The 24522-nt window shown below is 46.4% G+C and overlaps 1 non-coding gene across 1 annotated transcript; it reads left to right on the plus strand.

Moving 5' to 3' along the window:
- The first annotated feature begins 897 nt into the window (after positions 1-897).
- On the plus strand, positions 898-972 carry Trnas-cga. The gene has a single exon. It is a non-coding gene; the product is annotated as a tRNA-Ser (tRNA).
- Positions 973-24522: the final 23550 nt, after the last annotated feature.

Genomic DNA, 24522 nt, shown 5'->3' on the forward strand with positions numbered 1-24522 from the left:
ATGATTTGCTCAGCGGGTGGAGGATAGGGAAGAAACTCTCAGCAACGTTTGGTTTTCAGACGAGTCGCATTTTCATTTACACGGTGTGGTTAACAAACAAAATGTACGCTTTTGGGCCACTGAAAACCCGCAAGTGCTTCATGAACGAGAACATTATGCTCCCAGGATTACAGCGTGGGCAGCCATTTCCAGTCACGAACTTACTGGATCCTTTTTCTTTGAAAAAACAGTGTACAGCGAGCGTTATTTGAGCATGCTTCGCAATAGCTTCATTCCACAGTTTCTTGCTACTACCTTGCCCTTCAACACGCAGTGGTTCATGCAAGATGGAGCAAGGCCACATACTGCAAACACTGTGTTGGTTTTCTTACACGAGCATTTCGACATGCGGATCATTTCAGTCAGGTTTCCAGCTTGCTTCAATGACGGACAAAATTGGCCCCCCAATAGTCCAACCCAAGTGACGTTTTTCTTTGGGGGTACCTAAAGGAAAAATTTTTCCCGAAGCGTCCACGTGATTTAATGGAGCTCAGAAGACTTCAAGCTTGCAGTGAAATTACGGAAGACATGTGGCGTAGGGTAATCACTAACTCCAGTGAAACTTCCTGGCAGATTAAAACTGTGTGCCGGACCGAGACTCGAACTCGGGACCTTTGCCTTTCGCGGGCAAGTGCTCTACCGACTGAGCTACCCAAGCACGACTCACGCCCCGTCCTCACGACTTTACTTCTGCCAGTACCTCGTCTCCTACCTTCCAAACTTTACAGAATCTCTCCTGCGAACCTTTCTTTCAGGAGTGCTAGTTCTGCAAGGTTCGCAGGAGAGCTTCTGTAAAGTTTGGAAGGTAGGAGACGAGATACTGGCAGAAGTAAAGCTGTGAGGACGGGTCGTGAGTCGTGCTTGGGTAGCTCAGTTGGTAGAGCACTTGCCCGCGAAAGGCAAAGGTCCCGAGTTCGAGTCTCGGTCCGGCATACAGTTTGAATCTGCCAGGAAGTTTCATATCAGCGCACACTCCACTGCAGAGTGAAAATCTCATTCTACTTACTCCAGTGTTCGTTTGAAGGAAGTTAGGAAACGAAATGGTGGACATATTGAGCATGTGCTGAGTTAGAACAAATCTCCATGGACGGCTCTTCATTGTAGTATATGTTCCTTTCAGTTTGTATCACATTTCGTGCGCCACCCTGTGTGACCAGAATGTATTAGGGTTTTCTGCCAGCTTCCGAGACAGGGTTCCGTTGTGGAAATTATTATTTTGAGTGGTTTTAGCAGTCGGGTTAACCTGGAGACCGAAACGAACCGACGTGACCGAGAGCCGGTCGTTTCAGCGGTAACCGCCGCCCCTGTGGCGGACTCGCGTGTGATGTGGAGCGACGGCACCGGCGTGGCGGGCGACCAGGGCTCGGTAGGCTGCGAAGTGGGGACGCGCGGGAAGCTGCCGCCCGCGGCCGGACAAACGGGCCCGGCCGCAGTCAGCGCTGCACAAAAGGTGGGCGCGCCGTATTTCACCTCCGCTGCCAACGCGGCTATTAAAACCGCTACCGAGCGCAGGCGCGCGGCGTGGCGCGGCGTGGCGCGGCGCGCAGATCCGTCGTAAAGAGCTGCGAGGCCCCTGTGTGTGCTGTCGCCCGGGGAACGACGGCGGGCGTCGTATCTCACCAGAGACTCAACGGCGTCACCGTCGAGGACTCAGCGGCGGCTGTCTGCTACGGGCACTGCTGTCGCCTCAGCGAGCTAAGACTGTTGATGTTTCTAAAAATACTGACAAGGGAACCTCCCCATCGCACCGCCCTCAGATTTAGTTGTAAGTTGGCACAGTGGATAGGCCTTGAAGAACTGAACACAGATCAATCGAGAAAATAGGAAGACGTTGTGTGCAACTATGAAAGAAAAAAATAAGCAAATCATACAAACTGAGTAGTCCATGCGCAAAATAGGCAACATCAAGGATAGAGTGAGCTCAGGAGCGCCGTGGTCCCGTGGTTAGCGTGAGCAGCTGCGGAGCGAGAGGTCCTTGGTTCAAGTCTCCCCTCGAGTGAAGAGTTTACTTTCTTTATTTTCAGACAATTATCAATGTTCAGGCACTCATACGTAATCAGCTTCGCTCTCCAAAATTCCAGGACATGTTCAGATTTGCTTGGACATATGCAGGATTGACGGTCTACACACGGAAAAATTTGAAAACGTTAAAAACATATGTTTTGACAGAGCACAGGGAAAAGTGTGCGACTGTGAAAGTGTTGCACTCATTTGATTCAGTTTATGTAACAAACTTATGTTTCCAAACTTCCTGATACATTAAAACTGTGTGCCCGACAGAGACTCGAACTCGAGACCTTTGCCTTTCGCAAACAAGTGCTCTACCATCTGAGCTACCCAAGCACGACTTGCAGAACTAGCACTCCTGAAAGAAAGGATACTGCGGAGACATGGCTTAGCCACAGCCTGGCGGATGTTTCCAGAATGAGATTTTCACCCTGGAGCGGAGTGTGCGCTGATAGGAAACTTCTTGACAAATTAAAACTGTGTGCCCGACCGAGACTCGAACTCGGTAGCTCAGTTGGTACAGCACTTGCCCGCGAAAGGCAAAGGTCCCGAGTTCGAGTCTCGGTCCGGCACACAGTTTTAATCTGCCACGAACTTTCATATAGCGCACACTACGCTGGAGAATGAAAATCTCATTCCTATGTTTTCATCACTTTTTGGGAGTGATTATCTCATCCACAAGAAAACCTAAATCGGGCAAGGTAGAAGAATCTTTTTTCCCATTCGCCAAGTGTACAAGTTAGGTGGGTCGACAACATATTCCTGTGATGTGACGCACATGCCGTCACCAGTGTCGTATAGAATATATCACACGTGTTTTCCTGTGGAGGAAACGGTTGACCTATGACCTTGCGATCAAATGTTTTCGGTTCCCATTGGAGAGGCACGTCCTTTCGTCTACTAATCGCACAGTTCTGCAGTGCGGTCGCAAAACACAGACACTAAACTTATTACAGTGAACAGAGACGTCAGCGAACGAACGGATCATAGCTTTGCGAAAATAAAGACAGTAAACTTTTCACTCGAGGGAAGACTTGAACCAAGGACCTCTCTTTCCGCAGCTGCTCACGCTAACCACGGGACCACACCGCTCCTGAGCTCTTGCTACCCTTGATGTTGCCTATCTTGCACACGGACTAATCAGCTTGTATATTTTGCTTGTTTTTTTCATAGTTCCACACAACTTCTTCCTGTTTTCTTGATTGATCTGTGTTCAGTTTTTCAAGGCCTATCCACTGTGGCAACTTATAACTAAATCTGAGGAGCGCGCGATGGGGAGGTTCCCCTGTGAGAAACCGATGTGTCGCGTTGTATCGTTATTACAAACGCAATATTCTGCCAACGATATACCGAAAACGTATCGAAACTTCACTCTTAAAGGACATCGACGTACAGGCCTATAAAAATATCGCTACACAATGTAAACATACTACCGGGTTCAGACATGTGTATGTAAGTGTGCTCCTGCAGTGCTGTCGCGTACCGGGGTTACTGTAGCTAAGAATGTTTCTAGTTTTAAAAAATCGAGAAACCGATATATTGATAATACAAAAGACAATAGTTGTCGATTCCCGATATACAGGGTGCGTAAAAAAAATGTATACACACTTTGAACTGTCATAGACAATTTATTTACCGTTCTACAAGGTGAAATATGTGTGAGAAAGTAATGTTATGTTTTTTCAACAGGTGGCAGCAGTGGCAAGGAAGTAAGTGCAACATGGCGGACGTACGTTTGAGCTTCGAAGCGCGGAAGCAGATAATTAAGTGGTACTGGAAGTTTGAGAATGTAGCTGCGGTTCGAAGACAGTGGAGAAGTGACTATGGTACAGAACCACCTCCAAGGTTAACAATTACACGTCTACGAGAGAAATTCGAAATTCGTGGAACAGTGTGTGATGTGCATAAAGGTCGATCAGGGCGACCTCGTACAGCTACAAGTGATGATTCCCCACAACTGCGGGCTCGCAACTGTTTCAGCGTTCACCTCAAAAATCTTCGAGGCAAGCGGCACGTGAGAGTAATGTAAGTGCTGGTAGTGTGCAACGCATTCTGAAGAAAGGCAAGTTTCGTGTGTACATTCCGAGGCTGCTGCAACAGCTAAGTGACGACGATCCAGATAGAAGGTTAGAATTTTGTGATGGGTTCAGGAGATGGTGAGACGTGAACCGGGATTTATGGGTAGCATAATTTGGTCGGATGAAGTCCAATACAAACTCAATGGAGCTGTCAATAGCCACAGTTGTGTGTACTGGGCTGAAGATAATCGTCACATTACAGTTGAAAAGGCTGTGAATTTGCCTGGTGTAAATGTGTGGTGTGGTTTGTCTGCAAGGGGACTCATTGGGCCTTTCCACTTTGAAGGTACTGTTACTGGAGAAACGTACCTAACAATGCTTGCTGACTCCATGTTCCCTGCCATTCGTGCATTATACGGTAATGATGAGTTTTATTTCCAACAAGATGGCGCCCCGCCGCACTATCATAGGGACGTACGAGCATACCTGGATCACGATGTGCCAGGCCAGTGGATAGGACGCAGGGGACCAATCCAGTTTCCTGCACGCTCTCCACACCTCACGCCGCTGGATTCCTTCTTATGAGGCACAGTAAAAGATGAGGCGTACAAACGTAAACCAAGTAACCTGGACACACTTTGGAATGAGATTCAGGCCGCGTGCGCAGAAATCTCATTGGACACTTTGGTACGATGTACGGAGTCAGTGGTGACTCATACTCAGAAATGTATTGATGCTAAAGGTCACCAGTTTGAACATTAATCACATTTGCAAAGTACATTTATTTTTCCAATTGGACTTTAAGCTTTCCATTTCCAGAAATTTCACATTGTAGAACGAGAAATAAATTTTCTATGATGCTTCAAAGTGTGTATACAGTTTTCTGACGCACCCTGTATATTGGAGAAAGTATCGATACACAGCCGGAAAAAAGTATTGACATACTGGACTATAAAAAAAAAAAAAACCGGCTGCACGTTGTAAATGTAGTGCCGGTTTTAGAGCTGTATATTTAAGTACTGATTTGTTATTAGATATTCTGTACCTCAAGAAGTTAGTAGGCTGTGTATCCGCCTCAGAGAAAGAACTGTGAGGAAAACGATGCGCCATCACGCTTGGCGGTAACCACTTTGTTTAAGAATGGTAACTGCATGCAAGTGGCAGAATGCGAGGTGTCCGATGGGTCCATTTATACGAAGACTTCGTGTCAACTACCCTGTTTTTTTTTCCGTTTCTGCCAACGCCAGCGACCTAGCTGCCGTAGTGTCATATCTGCGTGGTGAGGCTAAACGCTGCAGTTTGTGTTGGCAGCGGCGAGCGCTGATTACGTCACCATTTAACCCCCACACGACTCCGCCTACTGCAAAGACCGATCATGTCATTCTGATTTTTGTTCGTCGTTTTCGGCAGCTGATTCTGAAGAATGCCGATGTGAAGAAATAGCACACTAGTAGCGTTACAAAAAGAAAGACTGGACGTGTCGAAAGCTCAAAAAGTAGTAACGCTCCGTAACACAGTGAAAGTAAAATTATCTTCCACTACAAGTTCAGAAGAACAACTTCTAATATTTCCCGAAAATTTTTGAAAAAATAATAAAATAGAAATATCGGCACTGGTTATTGCGATATGGCGGGGAAGCGTAACGCCAATTTACTTATCTACATCTCCTTGAAAAGAATACCGATATTCGATATATCGATATTTTGTCAACAGCGCTGTACTGTAGGTGCCAAACATACACACCACCACCACCACCACCAGGGTCAGACGTGGCAGACTGTGAAGCAGCATTATCAAGTTATCGGTTTGTTTGTGTGTGAACTCTTATGGGACTTAACTGCTAAGGTCATCAGTCCCTAAGCTTACACACTACTTAACCTAAATTACCCTAAGGACAAACACACACACCCATGCCCGAGGGAGGACTCGAACCTCCGCCGGCACCAGCCCCACAGTCCATGACTGCAGCCCCTAAGACCGCTCGGCTAATCCCGCGCGGCTATCAAGTTATCGATGCGAGGACTGATGATCACCGTGAATCCACCGCTTGCGTACAGAGCACGTATTTTGTAGGTAGCCGCTAACGCGCCATGTATCGTTTCCGCTCGTACACGAGTTTACAGGAAGTTTATGGCCGCGTAGCCTCGCTTTCAGCTTTCAAATAAGATCACCCGAGGAAAACTTTTGTCACACCTAGGAAAATTATTAAAAGCATTACTTACAAGGGAACCTCCCCATCGGATCGCCCTCACATTTAGTTATAAGTTGGCACAGTCGATAGGCCTTGAAAAACTGAAGACAGATCAATCGATAAAACAGGAAGAAGTTGTGTGGAACTATGAAAAAATAAGCAAAATATACAAACTGAGTTGTCCATGCGCAAGACAGGCAACATCAAGGATAGTGTGAAGTCAAGAGCGTCGTAGTCCCGTGGTTAGCGTGAGCAGCTGCGGAGCGAGATGTCCTTGGTTCAAATCTCCCCTCGAGTAAAAAGTTTTTCTTTATTTTCGCAAAGTTATGATCTGTCCATTCGTTCATTGACGTCTCTGTTCACTGTAATAAGTTTAGTGTCTGTGTTTTGCGACCGCACCGCAAAACCGTGCGATTAGTAGACGAAAGGACGTGCCTCTCCAATGGGAACCGAAAACATGTGATCGCAAGCTCATAGGTCAACCAATTCCTCCACAGGAAAACAGGTCTGATATATTTGCTGGATTCATATTGCCCACGGAATATATCTCACGTATTTAATGCACTCTCGTCCAGAGTAGCGAACAGTCAGCTGGCAGCCAGGGAGGCTCGTTAGCAGGAATACCCTCTCTTCCGTGCGCTGTAGTCGACTGATGTCGTGTGTTTTGATGTTTGTTTAGGTGTAGCGTCCCCACACTACGGCGCAGTTACCTTGCATCGGACGGACGGACGGACAAATAATAATTGTCTGAAAAAAAAAATTAAACTTTGCACTCGAGGGAAGACTTGAACTAAGGACTTCTCGTTCCGCAGCTGCTCAAGCCAACCACGGGACCACGGCGCTCCTGAGCTCACATTGTCCTTCTACATCTACATCTACATCTATACTCCGCGAGCCACCTTACGGTGTGTGGCGGAGGGTACTTATTGTACCACTATCTGATCCCCCCTTCCCTGTTCCATTCACGAATTGTGCGTGGGAAGAACGACTGCTTGTAAGTCTCCGTATTTGCTCTAATTTCTCGGATCTTTTCGTTGTGATCATTACGCGAGATATATGTGGGCGGTAGTAATATGTTGCCCATCTCTTCCCGGAATGTGCTCTCTCGTAATTTCGATAATAAACCTCTCCGTATTGCGTAACGCCTTTCTTGAAGTGTCCGCCACTGGAGCTTGTTCAGCATCTCCGTAACACTCTCGCGCTGACTAAATGTCCCCATGACGAATCGCGCTGCTTTTCGCTGGATCATGTCTATCTCTTCTATTAATCCAACCTGGTAAGGGTCCCATACTGATGAGCAATACTCAAGAATCGGACGAACAAGCGTTTTGTAAGCTACTTCTTTCGTCGATGAGTCACATTTTCTTAGAATTCTTCCTATGAATCTCAACCTGGCGCCTGCTTTTCCCACTATTTGTTTTATGTGATGTTACCTATCTTTGCATGAACTACTCAGTTTGTATATGTTGCTCATTTTTTTCATAGTTCTACACAACTTCTTCCTTTTTTTCGATTGATCTGCGTTCAGTTTATCAAGGCCTATCCACTGTGCCAACTTACAACTAAATCTGACGGGGGTGCGATGGGGAGGTTCCCTTGTTAGCACAGTGTATGTGCTGCCCACGGAGTTGATAACCTAATGGAGTCGGTTAGGAAGTGAGTCCACAGGTACATCATATCTAGATTAGCCCTCTCGCTAAGGATTTGATCGCACATTTCCACCACATTGCTGAAATTTCGGCGTTTTATCCGCTGTTTCACACTCCACAGATTTTCTGTGGGGTTTAAGTTGGGTGATTTTGCAAACCAATCGAGACGTAACAGGAGGATGGACTGTCCAGTCAGATATTCTACCAAACCGATGAATTATATCTGCTTTTGTCGCCTTCATGTGGCTGTGTGAGCAATGACCTCTTGCGAGGTGACCGATCCGAAGTATCCAGAGCACGCGTTTCCCCTCGCAATGTCATCTCGCTAACAGGTTGCGATGGGTCTTCATTCGCTGCCCGCAGCAGTTGCTGTCGTCTTTGATCGGCTAGCGTGAAACGCGTCTCAGTCGGGACCCGCCTCCAGCCACAGGTGTGACGCCGTGTTTCGTGGCCACAGGCGCTACAGTCGGCGCTGGATACGGTGGTCGATGCTCAGAGACCAGCTGTCGTCAAAAGCACTGGGCGAGTCCATCCGTTCGTTCAGGAGGGGAAGCCGATCAGGAAATACAGAAGCGTCCGATCTTACCCGTCGGCTTTGACCCATGACGTCACAAATACCGCGGAAACGACTATAAACAATTCCAATATGGCGGATATAAAAACATCGCATACGTATTGTAAACACTGAAATACACAAGTTTCACAAAAAGCCTAATGACTGTAACGGGACAAGCGTGGGAAATTAGGGGTTTTTGGGTGCGGAGAAACTAAATATACAGAAATGTAGCCACCGACCGCCATTCAAAACCACGCAAAACAACGAAATAAATCAACATCACAAAACTGACCAAATACCAAAAAACACATTCCTATCCATAATCGGACACTTCCCTTAACCTATATAGCTCAACAGAACCTACCGATCACATCCCCCAATAGAAAACTAAGAAACGAAAGCTTCCCTTACACCTACATACATCGGCACTTATGCAGTTTAGCAGGTACGGAAAAAATTTTTCATTTTTTTTCAAAATTTGATCATCATGTGTCGTTATGCGGTGGGGGGAGTCTGCAGTGCCCCCCCATCCCCCCACAGGCTTCATTAGTGTCAAATCAATATTTTCGAATCATAGGCGGCCGCTGCCGCGGCCGCATTCCAAAAAAAAACTCCCAACCTAACCTCAAGTGGGCTACGCTACAGATCAATATGTTCATCAAATTGCTTCATATTACGTATACATGTTCATTAGTGTCAAATCAATATTTTCGAATCATAGGCGGCCGCTGCCGCGGCCGCATTATAAAAAAAAAACTCCCAACCTAACCTCAAGTGGGCTACGCTACAGATCAATATGTTCATCAAATTGCTTCATATTACGTATACATGTTCATTAGTGTCAAATCAATATTTTCGAATCATAGGCGGCCGCTGCCGCGGCCGCATTCCAAAAAAAAACTCCCAACCTAACCTCGTATTCAGGGCTACGCTACAGATCAATGTGTAGGTCCCTTACGTCACGGGTCAAAGCCGACGCGTGAGATCGGATGTTTCCAACCTATACCCAATACACAAAACATACATAAATAACAAAAAAAAAAAAAAACGGAACTTACCTCAAAAAACTCACTAATAGAAATTCCGCTTCAAATCCAACACCTGAGCAACAGAAAACTGACCCCACCACACGAAACAAACGAAAACCATGAACACACCACCAGAGAGCACGACAAACAAAAACAAGACATCTACAAACACGCCACAATCGCAAATCAAACTCCGCGCCGTAATGACGTCACACACCACAACACGCTTACGTCACGGGTCAAAGCCGACGGGTAAGATCGGACGCTTCTGTTGACCCGCCGATCAACCATGGCAGAAACGAGGCGCGCACCCTGCTATCCTTCTCAAACGATGTTACAAAAACTATTCGGTACAAAAATTTCATTTCTGCTTTGCTGATAACTTTGTACGTCAGGTTCGTGATGATGCGTCCATCATTTCGTCACCGGTCATAATTACTGTGACATTTACGCGAAAGTAAGACAGTGCGCAAAATTCGGAAAAGTGTGCAATAAAACATAAGAGTCGCTATGATTTTGCGTTTGGTGCATATTACATAATATGTTGCTGTGTATGAAATTTAGCTAAATATTAAATTTTCCTTTACACTTGGGTAGAGGTCACTAGTTTCGAGAACATTGATGTGACTTAGCGCACACATTTGCGATCGCGGCGCGCCAGCGATAAAGCCAGAGTGAAATATCCAAAACATTTCTCATATTTCATAAACGGTTTGAGATATCGAAATCAGATTTTGGGAGATGATAACATGCAAAGAGGAGAGTATTTTACCATACCGTTATTATATATTATCTACCACATTAGTGCAATAACCACACTTTTTTTAGTGAAAGAGAGTAATTTTTTACGGGCCATCGATAGCTGTTGCAACAAGAAATGTTATGGGTTTTGGAACAACATATGTGAAGACATTCTACTTTTTTTTTGTACTGAGGTTGAGCTTTTTCATAAGCTACTGACTTTATGTTTCATCAGTTCCTCATTTCATACACTCAATAAACAACTATTTCAGAATTCTCATCTGTGCAACATGTTAGAGAAGTGAGACAGCGTAAATTCCGTTGTGTTTTAGCAAAAGAACCAAATTTTGACATGGCAACCAGAGAAATGTGTAGGTTTTACCCAGAATTTGCCACTGATGACGATCTTCTGAGTTATAAATGGTTAACAAGCAAGGCGAAAATAGATCACCGCATTTTCGGTGCATTCCTTTTACATACTAACGAAAGCAGAGGTGACAGTCGAACTCTTTGAATGGCCACCATGCCAGTGCGGGCGTGCAGGGGCCCCCCATTGAATGTTTACATAAAATGTGCGCGCAAACTTCAGTTTAGAATGGCACTTCCCCTACGGAGCTCGGCACTTCCCCTCCGGAGCTCGGCACTTCCCCTCCGGCGATCGGCACTTCCCCTCCGGCGATCGGCACTTGGCCTCCGGCGCTCAGAGATGTCACTAAACCCGCCCAAAGATGTAAACAACCGTGCATGAGAAGAGCCTATTACACGGTGGGGGTCCGACGACCGATCAGTTCCAGTCATTCCACCAGGAAGGAGGTACACGGCTCGGGTTGTCTGTAGTTCAATCATGCTTAGATGGTCAATACCGCGGTTCGATCGCGTCTGAATTGTTACTTTGTGCCAGGGAGGGCTCTCAACAAGGGAAGTGTCCAGGCGTCTCGGAGCGAACCAGTCGTTTTACGACTCAAACTGTGCGCAACAGACCGAATGGATCGGTCAGGATTGGCATCACGTTCTCTTCCCCGGTGAGTGTCGCGTATGTATTGAACCACGCAATCGTCGGAGACGTATTTGGAGGCAACCCGGTAGGGCCGAACGCCTTAGACACACTGTCCAGCGGGTGCAGCAAGGTGGAGGTTCCCTGCTGTTTTGGGGTGTCATTATGTGGGGCCGACGTACGCCGCTGGTGGTCACGGAAGGCGCCGTAACGGCTGTGCAGTACGTGAATGCCATCCTCCGACCGATGGTGCAACCGTATCGGCAGCATATTGGCGAGGCATTTGTCTTCATGGATGACAATTCGTGCCCCCCCCCCCCCCCCCCCCTCGAGCACCTGTGAAGGATTTCCTTCAGGATAACGGCATCGCTCGACGCTCGACTAGAGTGGCCAGCATGTTCTCCAGACGTGAATCCCATCGAACATGCCTGGGATGCATTGGAAAGGGGTGTTTATGGCCGACCTGACCAACTAACTACTCTGAGGGATCTACGCCGAATCGCCGTTGAGGAGTGGGACAATCAGGATCAACAGTGCCTCGATGAACTTGTGGACAGTATGCCACGACGAATACAGGCATGCATCAATGCAAGAGGACCGGCTACTGGGTATTTGAGGTACCGGTGTGTACATCAATCTGGACCACCACCTCTGAAGGTCTCGCTGTGGTACAACATGCAATGTGTGGTTTTCACGTACAATAAAAACAGCAGAAATGACTTTATGTTGATCTCTGTTCCAATTTTCTTTATAGGTTTCGGAGCTCTCGGACCCGAGGTGATGCAAAACTTTCTTTGATTTGTGTATTTGTTTTAAAGAAAAATGAACATGGGCTTCATAGCGTCCCCCTCTCTTCCTTGGTATTAAAGTGTTTTGATTTTAAAGTAAGAAGTGCTCAGGATTGTTGGGGAAAAAGTAATTTAATACACTGTTGCCGTCGTGTGTATTCTGCACGCTCATTAATCCGACTTACATATACGCCGACGATAATCAAGGTTGCTACGCATGCTCAAATATCAGTAAAATGGCTACAGTTTTGGTTGTAATTGTTTAATTACGTTATCCAAACTCGAAACAGCTGAAAGATAATCAGAAGTGGCACGAAACTGTTACTGTTATTGCCCGATAAATTAATTGTTGCGAAGAGACATGCGATATAACCACCAACGTAGCGTAAGGATTTGTACTCACGATAAATAATTTCATTGATATGACACTGGTTTCAGTTTAGGTTAAGCGTCTCCCTGACTGTTACAAAACTAATTGCAAACTTAAAGATACCGTGAAGCAAGCCGAGCCTACTGCAGTAAATTCTATCCGCGCAATTCCGGAAAAGTTCTGATAAAATTAACTCCGCAACTATTAACAGTTGAAAATTATTTTCAGTATTCAACATATGTATTATGTTAACTTGAGGGTGGAGCCCAATATTTAATATTTTAGTCGAATTCCATGTAATGGCCGCCTGTGCGCTATTACGACGAAAGAAAGCCAGATGGGCAGTCTTCTACACAACTCGCTTTAAATAGTTACTGTCACCTAAATGTTTCCACCAGGAGAGAGAGGCTTGCATAAGAACAGGAGAACTTCACTTTCCACCGTATATTGTACGAGAAAATACGTACATCAAATACTGAATGCGTCAGAACGGCAGAGAGACTTAATTCTTCCACAGCAAAGGCAAAAATCTTTTTTAACAGTAATGAGAGAAGACGGCCATGGTTACGAAGACTGTCTTTACATTGTATAGTTACTCTATGATACTAAAATACATGTTTTATTAACATTTTTAACACAAAAATATCATGTTATCGAGATGAAGGGACGATTTTTACCGACATAAATACACTCAGTTTTGTACTTTCTGTACACCTCACATATACACGTCTGGTATAGGTTTCGTTTAATTTTTATTTGGCTTTCAAGGAGACGTCACACCTTTTTATAGGAATTTCAATGTAACTTAATTTCGCACTGGAATACGTTTTTGCTGGATGCCGTAGTTTTCGCTTTATACGAAAAAAAGTACAAAAGCGAACTTCAAACGCATCCCCACCCCCTCTCACCCAGGCCCCAGCGGTCAGGATTTCTATTGCGTTGTTCGTGGCAGTCCCTCCAACAACTGTATAAAAATTTGAGACTGTACAAATTATTTCGCACATTCGACCTTTTTTCGTCTTCATTGACTGCCCTTAGTACACCACCAGCTTAGTCGAGCTCTTGCAAAATATTAAAACTGACGTATGCGTAAATTTTACCTTATAATTTCGTGAATCTTATAATTAAATGTTTCCCTGAGACATTTAAGTCTCTTCATTGTCTACGATAATCAGTACTGTCTCGCGTGTTGCTACATTTCTTCTGAATCCAAGGTGATCTTTCCCGGAGGTCGGCTTCTACTAGTTTTTCCATCCTATCTGTAAAGGATTCGTGTTAGTGTTTTGCAACCGTGACTTATTACACTGATAGTTCGGTAATTTTCTCACCGGTCAGCAGCTGCTTTCTTTGGAATCGGAATTATTGTATTCTTCTTAAAGTCTACAGGTATTTCGCCTCTCTCATACATCTCGCTCACCGGATGGTAGAGTTTTGTCACGGCTGGCTCTCCCAAGGCTATCAGTATCTCCAACGGAATGTCGCTTACTACCGTGGTCTTGTTTCGACTTAAGTCTTTATTTAGGTGCTTTGACAAAGTGTTCACGCAGTATCTTACCTTCCTTTGCATCTTCATTGTCTAAATCATTTTGTAATTCAATTTGATCTTCATATGCAAACAGTCTACGAAGACTGCTCAGATTTTCTCCTAATTCCTTTATACAGGGTCATTCCGTGTTGATGTTGCAAACTTTCAGAGATGACGGAAAAAGGTAAATGTTTTCATCTGAGGAAAGGGACCTGTATGCGGTAACGACAGAGTGGAAGATTGTACGTGATAACCGTTATGATATTTCTGACAATGCATCTCTTCGAATTCAAGCTATTTGCTTTCCACCCTTTGGGAGGTGCTGGTACGGACCAAAAGCAGAAAAAATGTGCAGTAAACATGACCCCTGAAGTGCATACCTTAAGTGTATGGGCACTTGTTCCTCTTTGCTAGTTTGACACACATCTGTTCTGCTATACTAGCGCTAGTAGCTCCGAAGGTACGCACTTAAGAGCGCGCGTGTATACCGCACATTTCTTCCTGTTTCGGTTCGTACTACCTCTTCCCAAAGTATGTAAAACTTACAGTAGAACAGATCCGCAGTCTGAAGAATCAAAACGATTATCACGTACAGATTCTGGTCTTACGTAAAATCGGTAAGCGGGTCGAAGGCTTCCATCCAGTCACTCACTGATTAGTCTGGCCTGGTAACGGAAGACAGCAAAACGAAAGCTGAAATTTTAAATTTAGCATTTGAGAAACCTTTCACGCAGGAGGATCGTACAAACATACCGCCGTCTGAGTCTCGTACAGATTCCCGTATGGAGGTCATAGTGATAGACATCCCTGGGGTTCTGAAGAAGCTGAATGGGTTGAAAATTAATAAATCACCAGGTCCTGATGGGATTCCAATTCGCTTTTACAGAGAGTACTCCTTACTTAGCTTGCATTTATCGCGAATCTCTTGCCCAACGTAAAGTCCAGAGCGACTGGAAAAAAGGGCAGGTGACGCTTGTATATAAGAAGGGTAGAAGGACAGATCCTCAAAATTACAGAGCAATATCCTTAACATCGGTTTGTTGCAGGATTCTCGAACATATTCTCAGTTCGAATATAGTGAATTTCCTTGAGACAGAGAAGTTGCTGTCCATGCATCAGCACGGCTTTAGAAAGCATCGCTCCTGCGAAACGCAACTCGCCCTTTTTTCGCATGATATCTTGCGAACCGTGGATGAAGGGTATCAGACGGATGCCGTATTCTTTGACTTCCGGAAAGCGTTTGACTGGGTGTCCCAGTGCAGACTCCTAAATAAGGTACGAGCACATGGGATTGGTTCCCAAGTATGTGAGTGGCTCGAAGACTTCTTAAGTAATAGAACCCAGTACGTTGTCCTCGATGGTGAGTGTTCATAGGAGGTGGGGGTATCATCTGGAGTGCCCCAGGGAAGTGTGGTAGGTCCGCTGTTGTTTTCTATCTACATAAATGATCTTTTGGGTAGGGTGGATAGCAATGTGCGGCTGTTTGCTGATGATGCTGTGGTGTACGGGAAGGTGTCGTCGTTGAGTGACTGTAGGAGGATACGAGATGACTTGGACAGGATTTGTGATTGGTGTAAAGAATGGCAGCTAACTCTAAATACAGATAAATGTAAATTAATGCAGATGAATAGGAAAAAGAATCCCGTAATGTCTGAATACTCCATTAGTAGTGTAGCGCTTGGCAGAGAGAAGAGGAGGAGGAGATGAGTGTTTAACGTCCCGTCGACAACGAGGTCATTAGAGACGGAGCGCAAGCTCGGGTGAGGGAAGGATGGGAAAGGAAATCGGCCGTGCCCTTTCAAAGGAACCATCCCGGCATTTGCCTGAAGCGATTTAGGGAAATCACGGAAAACCCAAATCAGGATGGCCGGAGACAGGATTGAACTGTCGTCCTCCCGAATGCGAGTCCAGTGTGCTAACCACTGCGCCACCTCGCTCGGTCGCTTGACAGAGTCACGTCTATTAAATATTTGGGCGTAACACTGCAGAGCGATATGAAGTGGGACAAGCATGTAATGGCAGTTGTGGGGAAGGCGGGTAGTCGTCTTCGGTTCATTGGTAGAATTTTGGGTAGATGTGGTTCATCTGTAAAGGAGACCGCTTATGAAACACTAATATGACCTATTCTTGAGTACTGCTCGAGCGTTTGGGATCCCTATCAGGTAGGATTGAAGGAGGACATACAAGCAAGAGGCGGGCTGCTAGATTCGTTACTGGTAGGTTTGATCATCACGCGAGTGTTACGGAAATGCTTCAGGAACTCGGGTGTGAGTCTCTAGAGGAAAGGAGGCGTTCTTTTCGTGGATCGCTACTGAGGAAATTTAGAGAACCAGAATTTGAGGCTGACTGCAGTACAATTTTACTGCCGCCAACTTACATTTCGCGGAAAGACCACAAAGATAAGAGAGATTAGGGCTCGTACAGAGCCATATAGGCAGTCATTTTTCCCTCGTTCTGTTTGGGAGTGGGGCAGGGAGAGTAGATGCTAGTTGTGGTACGAGGTACACTCTGCCACGCACCGTATGGTGGATTGCGGATTAACTTTGGACTGGGTCGTTTCCAGACCAGGGACCGCTACCTCAAGTACTCATGTTTACCTTTCCCTGTAATTCCTGAAATCCTGTAACGTAATCACAGAACCATTGCCTACAGATCTGAGACAGCAGAGCGTCTGTGACACTTCCTCGATAATACTTCAGTTTCTGTGGATGAGTTCACGTAAGTTACTACGAAGTGTGACATTTCTGACAGGAAATGTGGTTAGGACGCACTTGTGAGAAACGGCGTCACAATGGCTCTGGAAATCTGGATATATGTTTAACTCGAGACCCGCTGGCTACCCCAATTCGTGCGGATAAAGAGCCAGTTGTTGCGTCTCACATGAAGGAAACCGGTGACAGTACGGAGGTGACAACGACGCTTTACGTTCGTCGCTACTGCAGTTCCCGGTCCGGACCAGAGAGGCGGAGAGGGTGGGGACGCCAGAGGCGTGCGGCTGGCGCGCAGGTGCGTGGCCGTGCGTGGCCGTGCGTGGCCGTGCGTGGCAGTTGCGTTGCGCGGTCACGCACCGGACGGCGCTCGATCACGGCCCCCTGTGGTTGTCACCTGCGGGCTGCCGGCCGTCTTCCGGCGGAAGGCGCAGCCCAACTCACCGCAGCGGCAGCGGCAAGAATCTGAGCGCGGCTCAGCTCACAGGTGAGGCAGAGCGGCGACACGCGGCTCACGTGTCGTACAACGGATTTCACAACACTGACGGATCTCCGTACCCTTCTATAGTCCAACTCAAGAGCGAGCAGCGCTTTTGGTGGGGGAAGTGGCCTTTCCCGGAAGAACGCTGTCACCGGCCTACAGGGGCACCCACAATCTGTTGCCCGTTACCTGTCTAGAGGTGCAGTTCGGCGTGCAGCGATATACGTCTTTTCTGTTCGTGGGATCTTAGTTGCCAGTATCAGTTAACTTTGTATACTTACTGATGTACTTCGATGTCCGGAAGTGATGGATAATCGTGTAGCATTGCAAGAAAATGTGCAGAATAGGAAGAAGAGGAGGTATTTGCGGAGTAACGAGCTTTCGATCGTCTCTAATGTTATTACAGCGTGTATTAAAGAGGCGACCCAAAAAGAACTGTTGGCTAATATTAGCAGTCCCAATCAAAGGGCTGCAGTCCGTGCAGACGTCAGCCTCACCTAATAGTGCGCACAAGGAAGGTACGGAGAAATGAGCCGCACGGTTCACTGGAATCGCCACCAAGGAAAACAAATAATTTTGGGGGGATACCCATCGTTATAGACAGTTTCAAAATCACGTAAAACCTTTGATGCTAATGGAACACTAAAAGTGTAACTCGGTCACTATTCACTTGATTCTAAGACATATTGCTTAAAACACGTGCGCAATAGCTATTCTAAACACTGCTGAAATTTCCTTCGAAACATGTACACCGATTCTGGACTTCAAAGCAAAAATGATGACTAACTGACAACCTGAGCTGCTGGCAGGTGTTGCTGATATCGAGGTATATCAACAACACCCGTCGGCAGCTCAGGTTGTCAGTTAGTCATCACTTATTCCAGGGAAAACCTGCACGGTCATCAACAGTAACTGTTCTTTCGAGAACAAGTTACTGCCTTCGTATATATATTCAAAGCAAAAAGCTTGACTTTCGAGGTGTGTTCATATATTTATTTTTTGGTAAGAACTTTATTTGTTAATCTACAGCAATGTTATCTTCTTCAGAATACTATACCAGTGCTTTTTCAAATTCCCGTAACACTTAAGGAGCTATTTTTTCGGGACAGTTTATAGGTCTCTTAACTGTGCATTTTTAATCTCATTTATGCTTGTAAAACCGCTGTCCTTTGAGGCCTGCTTTGAAATGTTTATACCACTTGTCTGCCCTTGGTTTTCTCATAACGGGCTCACCAAAAGCAATATTTACCATTTCTAAAAATTTCATACACTTTATTCCATTCTTATAACAAAATTTAATACAGATTCTCTAATTTATTTTTATACAAAACAAATAATCGTTGATGCTACCAAAACACATGTAACCTTTCTGACAGCTGACAACAGAGTACATACACGTACATACATTGTACACATACTTCTGAGGCATGTTTACAAAGACAGTGACAAAAAAGTGGTGCAAATCGGACTAATACAACACTCAAAATTATAAATTTCTGCTTACTTTTTAAACACGCTTCGTGTTGCAAGAATTGTTAAGTTTCAGTGCAGTCCACAAAATAAGAATAAGCCTTAAATTCTTCAGACTGATTGCATTATATGGCTTTCGTTTTACGAATAGCAGTAGAGGAACATACTTTCACATGAACAGGCATTTGGTTCTATGTTTGTAGTAGAATCCTGACTTCCCTTCTTATGTTAATATTACTTACTCTATAATGTTGTGTTTCGGAAGAAGCTATCGTTTTTTTTTTATTCCTTATGCTCTTAATGCATTTGTCTGAAAATGAACGCAGCCGAGACGTATCTGAACACGGCGTCGCCACAGATTGAAATCGCGCGCCGCGGCAGGGCCGGCACTACGTTGTGAAACGGCCTGTAGAAGCGACCTGTGACGTAGCTGGGTAGGCAGAGTGGGGACTCGCTCGCCCGCCCGCTCTTCAGTTTACCGACAGACTACAGTAACTCTTCCCATATGACCACACTCGCAGCATGTCATTCTGAACGGACGCAAGTATTCAAACGTACAGGCTGGCAATTATTGAACAATATGAGATAAAATCGTCATAACGTCTGAACGCTTTGGAGGTCGAACTGCACGGTTGGCCGCGGGGCAAGATGGGAATTAGTATGGTTTAGTTTAGCGACGAAGCCCACGTTCATTTGGATGGATTAAGTACAATTGCTGCATTTAGGTGACCGACAATCCGCATTTCGCTATCGAGAAGTCTCTTCACGCTCAACAAGTGACTCTGTGGTGTGCAGTGTCCAGTCACGGAATAATAGGTGCGATATTCCTTAATGGGACGGTGCCTACCGAACGGTACGTGAAGGCATTGGAAGACGATTTCATCGACATTATCCAAAGCGACCCTGATTTCGACAAGATGTGGTTCATGAATAACGGAGGCAGGACAGTGGTTGATGTACTGGAGGAGGAGTTTGGGAACCGCATTCTGACTCTGTGGTACCCATAGGCCAATGGCATGGGCCTCAATTGGCCCCCATATTCTCCGGATCTCAACACATGCGACTCCTTTTGTGGGGCGATATTAAAGACAAGGTGTACAGCAGCAACACCAAAACCATTGCTGAGCTGAAAACAGCCATTCAGGAGGTCATCGACAGAATCGATGTTGCACACTTCAGCGAGTCATGCAGAATTTTGCTTTTTGTCTGTACCACATCGTCGCCAATGGTGGTAGGTGTCGTGTCACCGCCAGACACCACACTTGCTAGGTGGTAGCCTTTAAATCGGCCGCGGTCCGTTAGTATACGTCGGACCCGCGTGTCGCCACTATCAGTGATTGCAGACCGAGCGCCGCCACACGGCACGTCTAGTCTAGACAGACTCCCTAGCACTCGCCCCAGTTGTACAGCCGACTTTGCTAGCGATGGTTCACTTACTACATACGCTCTCATTTGCAGAGACGACAGTTTAGCATAGCCTTCAGCCACGTCATTTGCTACGACTTAGCAAGGCGCCATATTCAGTTACTATGTCTTCTGAACAGATAATATTGTGAATCATGTACCTTCAAGAGCGACGTTCATCATTAATGGATTAAAGTTAAGTATCAAACTAATTACGTCCGCTTTCTGAATTCTAATTCCTTGTCATGTTCCAGACCTCACGTCAGTATAGTTCTTCCGTTCTCACGCTAGCCTGCGTGAGCTAAAACGCGTGCATTTCGGCCTCCTCTAGTAAAACGGTGTTGGGTCTTCCGCCAACACAACAGTAGGCACATCGAACATGTCATAACCTAAATCCGAATATGTGTAGTGACGTTTACATGTTGAATAAAGTGTGTGCTCGCCGTGGATTGTAACGAATTTACCTTTTTTTTCATGTAGTTCAATAACTGTCACCCTGTAAAAGTAACTTCAGGCCTGACCCAAGGCAGTGTTACAGGACCTTTACTTTTCAGAACATACTAGAAATTACATGGTGGACAACGCCGGAATTTCCATCACGCTTTTCGCAGACGGTGATGCTCTCGTATACAGGGAAGTCGCAACGCTGGAAAATTATAGTACCAATGCAGGAATACCTCCAAGGGATCGACAACTTAGGCAGGAAGTGGCAGTTAAACCTCAACATAGCAAATTTGCGGATACAACAACAGAAAGATCCTCTACTGCATGATTAATTGAGTACCTGGCATTGCCTGCGTACGTCTTTATTCTAGTCTTCTATTACCCCATCTCTGCTTCCTTCCTCAACCTCCCTCCCTCCATTGTCCCTCCATCCATTCATCCACCCACCCTCCCTCCCTCCATTGTCCCTCCATCTATTCATCCACCCAACCTCCGTCCCTCCATTGTCCCTCCATCATCCACGCAACCTCCGTCCCTTCATTGTCCCTCCATCCATTCATCCACACAACCTCCCTCCCTCCCTAATCCCTCCCTCCCTCCCTAATCCCTCCCTCCCTCCCTAATCCCTCCCTCCCTCCTTCCCTCCCTAATCCCTCCCTCCCTCCCTCTCCCTCCCTCTCTCTCTCTGTCTCTTCCTCTCTCTCTCTCCCTCTCTCTCTCTCGCCATCCATCCATCCATCCAACCTCCCACTCTCCATCCATCCTCCTTGCATCCCCCCTTGACCCATCCTCCATCCAGCCATCTTCCCTCCATCTCTCCATGCATCCTGTATCCATCCTCCCTCCCTCCATCCAATTTCCCTCCCTTCATCCATCCATCCATCCATCCATCCAATCTCGCTCCATCCATCCTCCCTTCATCCATTCTCTATTGACTTCTCTATCTTCGTTCCATCCTCTCTCCATGAGTCAACCCTCCTTCCATCCATCCTCCCTCCAACGATCCTCCCTCTCTCTCTCAGTCACTCACTGTCCATCTCTTTCTCCCCCCGCTCTGTCTGTCTCCTCCGTCCATATCCATCTGTCTCATACACTCCTACTCCCACTGTTCAGCTTCTCCCCAGTCTCTCAATATCTCCTCCTCCGTCCTATCCCTGTCTGTCTCGTCCTTCTCTGCACACCCTCTGTCCCACTTTCCTCTGTTCATCACTGCCACCCCCATAGAATATTGGTGGTTCTTATCACCAAAGTAATTCCGTCCATAAAATAAATAAATTGTGCACTAAGTTTGGTTGCATTACAACCAGCCAATTAGGAGGAGAATTTTAACCACAGCTTCACCTGTGTAGGCACATATCGTCGTCATCATCATCAACTTTAACACTATCAACACATCATTGTCGTCCTCGTAGTCATCACGATCATTATCATAATTGTGCTCAACATCGTCGTTATCATGATCACCAATATCATCAAATGTTCAAATGTGTGTGAAATCTTATTGGACTTAACTCCTAAGGTCATCAGTCCCTAAGCTTACACACTACTTAACCTGAATTATCGTAAGGACAAACACACACACCCATGCCCGAGGGAGGACTCGAACCTCCACCGGGACCAGCCACACAGTTCATGACTGCATCGCCCTAGACCGCTCGGCTAATCCCGCGCAGCACTAATATTATCATCACGATCATCATGGTGCCCATAATGACAGTCATCAACATACTATTTAAGACGATGATCATGAAGGTCATCATGATTCTCACGATCATTATCCTTAGCGTGATTTTTTAATATTAAGTCCTAGCGATATTAAAAAAAAAGAAGCCGTAGTGACGTGTCCTTTTTATTTGCAGGCGGCAGCAGACTTGACGTCCAGGGCTGGGAACGGCCGCCCTACAGGCTGTGCGCCCAGAGGGACTGCAGCTGGGGCGTGGGCTGACGCCGGCTGCCCGCCGGGTCCCCGGTGTGGTCCGGCGCGTCAGCGGCGTCGCGACGCCCACGGCGCAGCGCGGACAGATGCGGCGCCCGCCGCCCCGCGACACTGACAGAGGCTCGCGGTCTGCCGCCTCATCTGTCAGTCCCCCCCCCCCCCCCTCCACAACCTGACCACCACTCACGGCAGCAGCGTCCACGCCCGTCCATATTAATGGACGAACAACGGGGCAGCAGCACCTCTAGCCCACAGCCCGGCGGTCACTATGTTACGCTCGCCGTCGACATTGCCACAGCGGCGCTGACGTCATACTACTGTGCCACGTCCACGGTCCGGGACATTACACAGGTTACTTACACGAAAACTATGTCGGATTCTATCGATCATTCACGTTTGCAGTCGAGAGTTTTCGATAGTCCTTTCCCTAGAGATCATTTACAGTGAAGGCGAAAAGAAACTGGTACACCTGCCCAATATCGTGTTGTGTAACACGCACAAGTGCCGCAACACGACGTGGTATGGACTCGACTAATGTCTGAAGTAGTGCTGGAGGGAATTCACGCCACGAATCCTCCAGGGCTGCCCATACATCCGTAACAGCTCGAAGGGGTGGACATCTCTTCTGAACAGCCCGTTGCAAGTGATACCAGATATGCTCGATAATGTTCATGTCTGGGGGGTTTGGTGGGCAGCGAAGGCGTTTAAACTCAGAAGAGTGTTCCTGGGGCCACTCTGTAGCAATTCTGGACGTGTGGGGTGTCGCATTGTCCTGCTGCATTTGCCAAAATCCGTAGGAACGCATGATGGTCATGATTGGATGCAGGTGATCGGATAGGATGCTTACGTACGTGTCACCTGCCAAAGTCGAATCTATACGTATCAGGGGTCACATATCACTGTAAATGCACTCCATCATATCGCTCTACCAGCTTCAACAGTCCCCTGCTGACATGCAGAGTCCATACCTGTACACGTCCATCCGCTCGATACAATTTGAAACGACACCCGTCCGACCACGCAACATGTTTCCAGTCATCAACAGTCGAATGTCGGTGTTGATGGGCCCAGGCTAGGCGTGAATCTCTGTGTCGTGCAGTCACCAAGGGTACACGAGAGGACCTTCGCCTCGATATTGTTTCGTTGAATCGTTCGATGACACTTGTTCATAGTTCAAAATGGTTCAAATGGCTCTGAGCACTATGGGACTCAACAACTGTGGTCATAAGTCCCCTAGAACTTAGAACTACTTAAACCTAACTAACCTAAGGACATCACACACATCCATGCCCGAGGCAGGATTCGAACCTGCGACCGTAGCAGTCACTTGTTCATGGCCTAGCATTGAAATCTGCGTCAACTGACGGAAGGGTTGCCCTTCTCTCATGTTGAACGTTTCTCTTCAGTCGTCGTTTGTCCTGTACTTGCAGGATCTTTTTCCGGCTGCAGCGATGTGGATGGCTTCCTAATATTCACGGTACTCTCATGAAATGGTCGTCCTGGGAAATCCCCACTTCACTGCTACGTCGAAGATCTGGTGTCTCGTCGCTCGTGCGCCGACTGTAGCACTACGTTCAAATGGCTCTGAGCACTATGAGACTTAACATCTGAGGCCATCAGTCCCCTAGAACTTAGAACTACTTAAACCTAACTAACCTAAGGACATCACACACATCCATGGCCGAGGCAGGATTCGAACCTGCGACGTAGCGGTCGCGCGGTTCCAGACTGTAGCGCCTAGAACCGCTCGGCCACACACACAAACTGTCAAAACTGCTCAAATTGAAAGGAAACAGCCCTCGGTCACTATTTTTAACGAATTAACCGGGTTTCAACACTACTAGGAGTGTCTTCTTCAGAATTTAAATCAAAGAATTATCTAGAACATGGTCACAGAATTATGACTAAAAATGTATGATACAGTGTATAAGTACAGAATCGTCGTGAATGGCTGGCAGTATTTATATGTCATTTATAAAATAATACATATGCCAAAAGGGCATTAGTCACAAAGATATTTAAGATAACAAATTGTGATGGCGAGCCACTAAGGGCTGCTCGTTACTTACACGGTTACAGGTTGCAAGCGGACTGAGGTGCCCGCGTTAACAAATGCGACCAGGTGGACATGGCAGTGCAACGGGCGCGCCATCTCTTAGCCGCAGTTTTAAAA

This window comes from Schistocerca piceifrons, chromosome 4 (genome assembly GCF_021461385.2).
Source record: "Schistocerca piceifrons isolate TAMUIC-IGC-003096 chromosome 4, iqSchPice1.1, whole genome shotgun sequence".
In the NCBI taxonomy this organism is placed as follows: domain Eukaryota; kingdom Metazoa; phylum Arthropoda; class Insecta; order Orthoptera; family Acrididae; genus Schistocerca; species Schistocerca piceifrons.